Source organism: Acomys minous (assembly GCF_964271855.1).
Source record: "Acomys minous genome assembly, chromosome: 10".
Classification (NCBI taxonomy): domain Eukaryota; kingdom Metazoa; phylum Chordata; class Mammalia; order Rodentia; family Muridae; genus Acomys; species Acomys minous.
The window spans coordinates 100532414-100541743 of NC_140491.1; positions in this window are offsets into that span (position 1 = coordinate 100532414).

Here is a 9330-nt window from a genome sequence, read left to right on the forward strand (position 1 = left end):
ACTTGCTTTCAGCCCATTTGTCATTTGTATAAAAGACGGCTACTTATTTATTTTTTTAAGTTAATTTTTTATTCAGCCACTTTGCTGAAGCTGTAGGGCTTCTCTGGTAGAATTTCTGTGATCACTTATCATCTGCAAATAGGGATAGTAAACTTACTCCTTTCTAATCTATATCCTCTTGATCTCCTTTATTTGTCTTATTCCTCCAGCTAGAACTTCAAGTACTATATGGAAGAGATATGGATAGAGTGGGCAACCTTATCTTGTCCCTGATTTTAGTGGAATTGTTTTCAGTTACTCTCCATTTAATTTGTGGTTGGTTATTGGCTATCTATAAACTGCCTTTGTTATACTTAGGTATGGGCCTTATATCCCTGATCTCTCCAAGACTTTTTATCATGAAGGGGTGTTGGATTTTGTCAAAGGCATTTTTGGTATCTAATGAGATGAAAACGTGATTTTTTTTTCTTTCAGTTTGTTTATATGGTGGATTACATTGATGAACTTTCCTATGTTGAACCACCCTTGCATGCCTGGTATGAAACCTACTTCATCATGATGGATGATGTAATTGATGTGTTCTTGGATTCAGTTTGCGAGTATTATATTGAGTATTTTTGCGTCAAGGCTCATGAGTGAAATTGATCTGAAATTCTCTTTCTTTGTTGAGTCTTTGTATAGTTTAGGTATCAGAGTAACAGTGACCTCCTAGAGTGAATTTGGCAATGTATCTTCTGTTTCTATTTTGTGGAATAATTTGAGGAGTATTAGTATTAATCCTTATTTGAAAGGTTGGTAGAATTATGTGCTAAAACCATCTGGCCCTGTTCCTTTTTTATTTGTTTGTTTGTTTGTTAGGTGACTTTTGATTTTCTTAGACGTTATAGGACTATTTAAACTGGTCTTGATTTAATTTTGGTAATTGAAATATATCAAGAAAACCACCCATTTCCTTTAGATTTTCCAATTTGTGTGAAATACAGGCTTTTGAAATAAGACGTAATGATTCTTTTTTGTTTGTTTGTTTGTTTTTGTTTTTTGAGACAGGGTCTCTCTGAGTTAGCCTTGGCTTCTCTGGACTCACTTTGTAGACTAGGCTGGCCTTGAACTCACAGAGATCCACCTGCCTCTGCTTTCCCAGTGCTGGGATTAAAGGCATGTGCTACAATGCCCAGCCCAACATAATGATTCTTTGGATTTCTTCAGTGTCTGCTGTTATGTCCGTCTTTTTATTTCTGATTTTGTCAATTTGGATACTATCTCTCTGCCTTTTAGTTAGGTTGTCTATCTTGTTGATTTTTTAATGAACTTGTTCTTGTTTTCATTGATTCCCTGTATTGTTCTCTTTGTTTCTAAGTTGTTTATTTCCACCCTGAGTTTGGTTATTTCCTGAAGTCTACTCCTCTTGGGTGTGTTTGCTTCTTTTCTCTAGAGCATTTAAGTGTGCTTTTAAATTGCTACTATGATAACTATCCAACTTCTGTATGAGTGTTCCTAGTGCTATGAACTTTCCCTTTAGCACTGCTTTCATTATGTCTCATAAATTTGGCTATGTTGTGCCTCCATTTTCAGTGAATTCTAGAAAGTCTCTTATTTCCTTCTTTATTTCTTCCCTGATCCAGTGGTCATTAAGTAGGGAGTTGTTCAGTTTCCATGAGTTTATAGGCTTTCTGAGTTGTTTCTGCTACTAAAGTCCAGCTTTAATCCATGTGGCCTGATAAGATACAAGGGTTTACTTCAAATTTTTTTAGTTTGTTGATGCTTGCTTTGTGACCAAGTATATAGTTAATTTTGGAGAACATTCTGTAATGTGCTGAGAGGAATCTATATTCTTTTGTGTTTGGGTGAAATGTTCTGTAGATATGTTAGGTCCATTTGATTGATGACATCTGCTGGTTTTATTATCTCTCTGTTTAGTTTCTGTTCTGATGATATGTTCATTGGTGAGAATGGGGTATTGAAGTTTCCCACTATTAATGTTGTTTGGGATTTGACATGTGATTTCAGGTTTTGTAATGTTTCTTTTATGAATGTGGGTGCTCTTGCATTTGGGGCATAGATATTTATAATTGAGATTTCATCTTGGTGGATTTTTTACTTTGATGAGTATGAAGTATCCTTCCCCATCTCTTTTTTTGTTTAATTTTTGTTGACAGTCTATCTTATTAGATACTAGAATGGCTACTCTGGCTTGCCTCTTTGGTCTGTTAGCTTGAACATCCTTTCTCCATCCCTTTACTCTGAGATAATGTCTATATTTGTTGCTGAGGTGTGTTTCTTGTATGTAGCAGAATGATGATTCCTATTTTCACATCCATTCTGTTGGCCTGTATCTTTCTATTGGGGGAATTGAGTCCATTGATGTTGAGAGATACTAATGACCAATGGTTGTTAATTCCTGTTATTTTGATGTTGTTGGTGGTAGAGTGTATGTGATATATGTGTGTGTGTGTGCATGTGTGTGTGTGCGTGCGTGTGTGCATGCGTGCGTGCGTGTGCATCCATTCTTTTGGTTTGCTGATGTGGGATTATGTATTTCCTGTGTTTTCCTAGGTGTAGTTGTCCTCTTTGGGTTAGAGTTTTCCTTCTAATATCTTCTGTAGGGATGGATTTGTAGATAGATATTGTTTATTTTTGTTATGGAATATCTTGTATTCTCCATCTATGGTGATTAAAAGTTTTTTTTTCTGGGTATAGTAGTCAGTTGTGACACTTGTGGTCTCTTTGTGTCTGTAAGATCTCTGCCCAGGCCTTTCTGGCTTTTAGAGTCTTCTGATAGATCTGCCTTTATATATGACTTGGCCTTTTCCCCTTGAAGCTTTTAATATTCTTTCTTTGTTCTATACATTTATTGCTTTGATTATTATGTGGCAGGAGGATTTTCTTTTCTGGTCCAATCTATTTTGTGTTCTGTAAGCTTCTTGTATATTTATAGGCATCTTTTTCTTTAGGTTGGGGAAGCTTCCTTCTATGATTTTGTTGAAAATATTTTCTGGGCCTTGGAGCTTAAAATCTTCTCCTTCTTATATCTGTATTATTCTTATGTTTGGTCTTTTCATAGTGTCTGAGAATCTTGGGTGTTTTCTGCCAAGAACTTTTTAGATTTAACATTTCCTTTGAATGATGTATCAATTTCTTCAATTGTATTTTCTACATCTCAGATTCTTTCTTTCATCTCTTATATTCTGTTGGTGATGCTTGCATCTATATTTCTTGTTCTAATCCCTAGGTTTTCTATCTGCAAGACTGCCTCAGTTTGTTTTTTGCTTTTATTTTTATTTCCATATCTTGGACAGTTTTATTCATGTAATTCACTTGTTTAATTGTATTTACCTGTATTTCATTAAGGAAATGATTTATTAATTTCATCACTTATTTGGTTGAATTTTCTTTTATTTATTTAAGGGATTTATTTTTCCTGAGGATGGCAGACCTCCTTCAAAGGGAAGGTTACAGAGCACTCCTATCAAACCTTTTAAGCAAATCTTGTTTGCTTCTTTTAGAAAATATTCATTTTTCTTCCTTTAAGACGTCTATCATCTTTATAAGGTTAGATTTCAGGTAACCTTCTTTTGCTTCAACTGTATCAGGGTGTCCAGGGCTTGTTGTAGTAAGATATTTGGTTTCTGGTGATGCCATATTGTCCTGGATCTTGTTTATTAGGTTCCTAAGCTGGCCTTTAGCCAGCTGGTTGTCCCTGGTGTTGGCTGGATAGTCCTGATGCTGACAGGACTCCTTGGGGAGGCAGGCAGAGCCTTGGGCCTGATTGTGGAGATCAGGGAATAGCAGACTGCTCACTTCTGCTAGCTGCATGTTCCTGGCAACCTGCAGGCCTAGATGTTTCTCTGCTGGCTAGGTCCTAGGCAGGCAGGAGAAAGGCTGGGTGGGCTCTAACATGGCTGTCCCTGGATATCTTACAGGCCTAGGTGATCCTGGGGCTAGCAGGCCTCCTCCAGAGGGAAGGTTATGGAGCTCTGCTGGCTGTGTCTCCTGACAGGCAGGAGAAAACCTGTGTGGCTTCTTACCTGGCCCTTCCTGGGGCTGGCAAACCTCCTCTAGAGAGAATGTTACAGAGTTCTCTCATCAAAACTTTTAAGCAAGACTTGTTGGCTTCTCTTATAAAATATAAATCTTAATTAAAGTATTGACTTTTCCTATTTTCAAAATTAACGAGTAACCTATAGTAGTTAGGTCAGTATGGAATCTGGAACAAGAAAAAAATGAACATGTCAATAGAATACAATTTTTATCCCAGAAATATACCCATATGTTTGAGGCCAATTGATTAACACAACACCTTCTTCCCTTTATTTCAAGTAAAACAAACAAAAAAATGAATAGCAATTATTGGATGTTTTATGGTCCATTGACAAATAAACAGGTCTATTTCCCATCGAAAGTATACATAATTGTGATACACAAAATCTATGTGTTTTCCTTACCAGAATTTGATAGTATTTAGTATAGTAACTCTCTTAGGTATAATGTTAAAACTGTAAAACATGGACCCATTTCACAGCCATGATATAAGATCATCCAATTTGAGAATGGTAAAATAGAAACTGGGTGCTAACACAGTAAAGAATCCTTTGAATTCCTGCTATTTGGGGACCATGTTGTAGCAGAAGAGGATAATACTATTAAGCTTAGGTAAGATGGGAAGAAAATTAAGTATTGTCCACATTCATAGGTGTGTTCAACCTGCAGCACAATGGTTGCACGTACTTCAGGATACATAAAAATGTGGTTCCACACAAAAATCAACTTTTAAAAAGACACCATGAGAAATTTTTTGCACTTTTTTGTAATTTTGAAAATATCTAGAACATGAATGTTGAATGTAATAAGGGCATGTCCCAATGTCAAAACATCAGACCTTTCAGACAGGTTGTCCTTTGCCTGTGTACATGCCTATATGAATTGTCAGAAAAGAAAAGCAAAAAGTCATTGATACATCTGTCACTCTATTCTTGATTATTGCAATTTAACTTCATCTCTTCTAGTCTCTCAAAACCAATTTCCCTCAGGCTACCAATGTGCTACAATTACCAAGCCCAAGGTCATATTATTACCTTTATGTTACATGATGTTTCTGTATTATTTTGTACCCTTGACTCACCTTTCTATGAAATTCTACTCCCTGATGACTGCAGTGACTCCATTCACTTTAATGACTGTGCTGGCTAGTTATGTCACCTTGACACGAGGTAGGATTATCCAATAGGAGAGAATTTCAATTAAGAAAATGCTTCCATAAGACTGGGCTCTAGGAAAACCTGTAGGGCATCTTATTAGTTATTGATGTGGAAAGCCAACACGTTTATAGTTAGTGCCACCTCTGGGCTAGTGAGCAGCACTCTTTCATTTCTTCTGCTTCAGTTCCTGATTCCAGGTACCTCAGCTGAAATCCTGCCATGGCTTCCGTCAGTGATGGAGAAGCATGGCAACAGGGAGAAATGGTGACTGGAGCAGGAATCTGGGAGCTGAAAGCTCACATCGGGAACCACCAACATGAAGCAGACAGATCAAATTGGGGATGGCAGGAAGCTTTGAAGCCTCAAACCTACTCTCCATGACACACTTCCTCTAGAAAAGTCATACTACCAAAGCCTCCCCAAACAGCATCACCAGCTAGGGCCCAAGTGTTCAAATGCTCTTGAATATGGAGGGTGCCTCACTCAAACACCCACATCTATTAATTAGTATCATACTCTTTTCTGCATTTAATGCCCACCATATATTTTCTTTAGAGAAATATATATTGCAACAGTTTAAATAGTTAGGTTATTTTAACTATACATATGTAAAACCTCTTTATATGTTCTATACACAAATCTGTCATCACTTCTTTGGTTTATGAAGGACTTTTTTGGATGACTTTCGTTTTTTGTTTAATTTGTGATTGCATTTGAAGGATAAAGGAACTGTTTGGGCGTGTTCCTTTAAGTAGGCATCTCATATACACAGCAGCCTCTCTTGAAAAGAATGCTGAAATTTTAGCAACTATTATCTCTAACTGTGCTTACATAGAGTGTGTTGCAACAGTAATGGTATGTATTATGTACATATCAGTTCCTGACACCTGAACACTGAAAGTCCAAGATTAAGGAGTGAGGAAAATCAATTTAGTGCAGGTCCACTTTCTAGTTCACAGATGGCCATCCTCTTGTCTAACTTTCCATGGCAGAAGTGGCATGTGAGCTCTCTGGGTTCTCTTTCATAAGGGTGTCAATGAATGCGTTGTCCTCAAAGATCCTGCATCCAGAATTAGAATTTCACAATAAAAATTGAGGCAGATAGGTAGAAACCATCTGTCTGCAGAACATTTACTCCAAAGTTTGCTTTTATGTTGGTGTGAGCCATACCTCCATGTGTTTCCTGCATGGTGCCTTGAAACTTCTTTTCGTGAAAAAGATGACCTTTTCCATAGATATTTAGAAGTTTTAAAGGCAATTCATTGCTTCCTCATAAATTAAATTCCTAGAAACCATTTTCTTGCTCTAGTATTTAGGAAGCAAATGCTGAGAACAGGACAGAGTAACTGAAATGTGGAAATCTAACGAATGCAGAGGTGCGTGCTAAATCCTAGCACTAGGGGGCAGAGGCCATAATATCAAGAGTCCAAGACTGACGTGTGTTACATGGAACCTTGCCTCAAAAATGCCAAGACTCTTAAATAAATACAAATTGGCACTAGAGAGGTCACTCAGTGACTGAGCACACTGGCTGCTCTTCCAGAGTAGCAGGGTTGACTCCCAGCACTCACATGGCGGTACCCACCCATTTGTAACTCCAGATCCAGGGGATCCAATACTCTTTTCTGACCTGCACAGGCATTAGAGTATCCATGGTACACAGAAAAACACGCATTCAAAACACAATAAAAATAAGTATTTTAAACAAAATAAGTGGATTTTTAAGTGGAAAGAGATTCTATGAAAGTATGGGAAACACTAAGGCATATGACAACTAAGACATGTTATGTAATATGAAGAATTCGGAGAATTTTGATTTGTTTGTACTTGGGAGGAATTCAAGCACTAACTTGTTTTTAAGAGACAAAATTTAATATTTTGATGATATTTCAGAAGGGCTTTAAGGGCTATATGGAAAACTACCTAAAATGAATTGATTATGAACCCCATCTATTTCTAAACACTCATTTCTTTCACTAGCCAAAAAGATACTGTGTAGGAATGAACTGTTTTCATAATGAAGGGTATCATTTGTAGACACCTCATGCCATGATTAATCAATGTCTGTCTGCTCTAGGCACTCTGCTTCATCCTTCACTTGCCTGTCACAAATGAGGATTATCACGTGTCCCTGAATCATCACCTGACACTAGTAATATTAATCAAAGCTTTCAGGGTAAAGAACTAATAAATATTTGGGCTCAGGTTTCACCTGCTCCAACTCCCACACTCTTCTAGTCTACAGGCATTTAAAAAAAAAGCTGACCTATTATGTATGTGTCAGAATCACGGCCAAAAAATGCATTGTTTAGCTAATAAAAGCAGTACACAGCAAGTTAGTCAAGAATAGGTAAGAGCAGAAAAAGGAGAGGACAAGACGTAAGCGAGAAAGAGGAGGCATCTTACCACGGAGACTCATGTGGCACAGGAATATAATCTCTAAGAATACTCAGCTGGGCCTACAAAGAAATTGCTTTTTTGCTTCATCTCTTTGGGACAAATGTTCCTGCCTGACTTGATAGAAATGGTATTTTCTCTGCAGATACCTCTGAGCCATACCCTGCGACGCAGAGATATTACTTGCTGGAACCAGCTCCATTGCTATGCTTGAATAAGCAGACTTATTCCTCTAAGCTATCTGAAATGGAGCTGACTTTCCAATAAGCAAGTCATAATGCACAAGAATGGAAAAGACAGACATTCACTCCCCCCAACTAGTGCTTACGTTAATCTAATTAATTAAAGCATGAATGAAAACTATTTACTTGTGCCTGTTGTGAAAGAGCAGCATTGGATTACTTCTTCACCCTGGGAGACATACTGTGATTCTTGGCTCTCTTTCTGCTTTTAGCCTCCTTGCTTTCTCAGGTTTCCCACTAGTTGAAGCTGGGCCAGTGCATACACACTCAAGAGGGCTGTGCAGTTTTGTTGGTGGCTGAGTTTAAAGAAAATCAGAGGTTTTAAGTCAAAATGAATCATAGTGCTTTTGCCAGAAAGGCTCATGAGGGTGTCCCCAAAACATGATCCAAAAGGAAACAAGACAATGAGAGTCATTTTTACTTTTTTGAGGACTTTTCTAGGTCTTAGTTCTCCACACAGTTTTGTCTTAGCTAAGTCAAGTTTTTTTCTAAAATGTGTTTGTAAGCAGCAAGTTTAGTTCCAATGTCCTATCTGCTCCTTCTCTATGAGGCTCCTTCTGTGTCCCAGGGGATGAGCTGCATCTGTTGAATCTGCTTCAAGAAAGGATGCGCCTGTGGCCAGTTGTGGTAGCACATGCTTATAACTCAAGCAATGGAGAGGACAGGCTTTCTCATAATGAGATCTTGCTTCATAAAAAGAAAAAAAAAAGAAAGATGAAGAGAAGAAGGAATAGATGGAAAGAGAGGAGGACGGAAGTTTTTAAAAAGTCGTTGAAATACAGGAACTTTATGGAATCTGGCCAAAATTATTTTATAAGTGGTTCTTTTATTGGTTTCAGGATGTCTTTAGAATCTACCTGTAACCTGGAAATGTGTATTCATAAAAGCCATGCTAAATATGGGAATGAGGCTTAAAGTCATCTCTTATCTTAATTTTAAAAATATTTATTTTTCAATTGACCGTAAAGAGTTATTAGGGACCAGAGGCGGTGGCGCACGCCTATAATTCCAGAACTCAGGGAGGCAGAGGCAGGTGGATCTCTGCAATTTCAAGGCCAGCCTGGTTTACAAAGGACATTCAGGATAGCCAGGACTACACAGAGAAACCCTGTCTCTGAAAGAAAAGAAAGTTTAAACACGGAAATGAAAATAATGGCATAGGAGGTAAATCCCAGTTAGAATAAATTTAACTCATAATTAATTATGTATGACACTGAATGCCATAGAATGGAAACTATTAGAGTTTCAAATTTCTTGGCAAGAAAAGCAATATGCAAACTCATACTTAAACATACCATCAAGGTTTATTTTCCTGAACATCAAACTTATTTAAGATTTAGGCAAGGGATTGAGAGATGGTTCAGCTATTAAAGGCACCCAACCAAAACATCAAGATTTAGACAAGACAAAAGGAAGGAAAGAAAAATATTAATTTAGTAACTTACGATATGTTGTTGCATCTTCCCAAAATTATAAGCTATTTAGTCAAGTGGTAA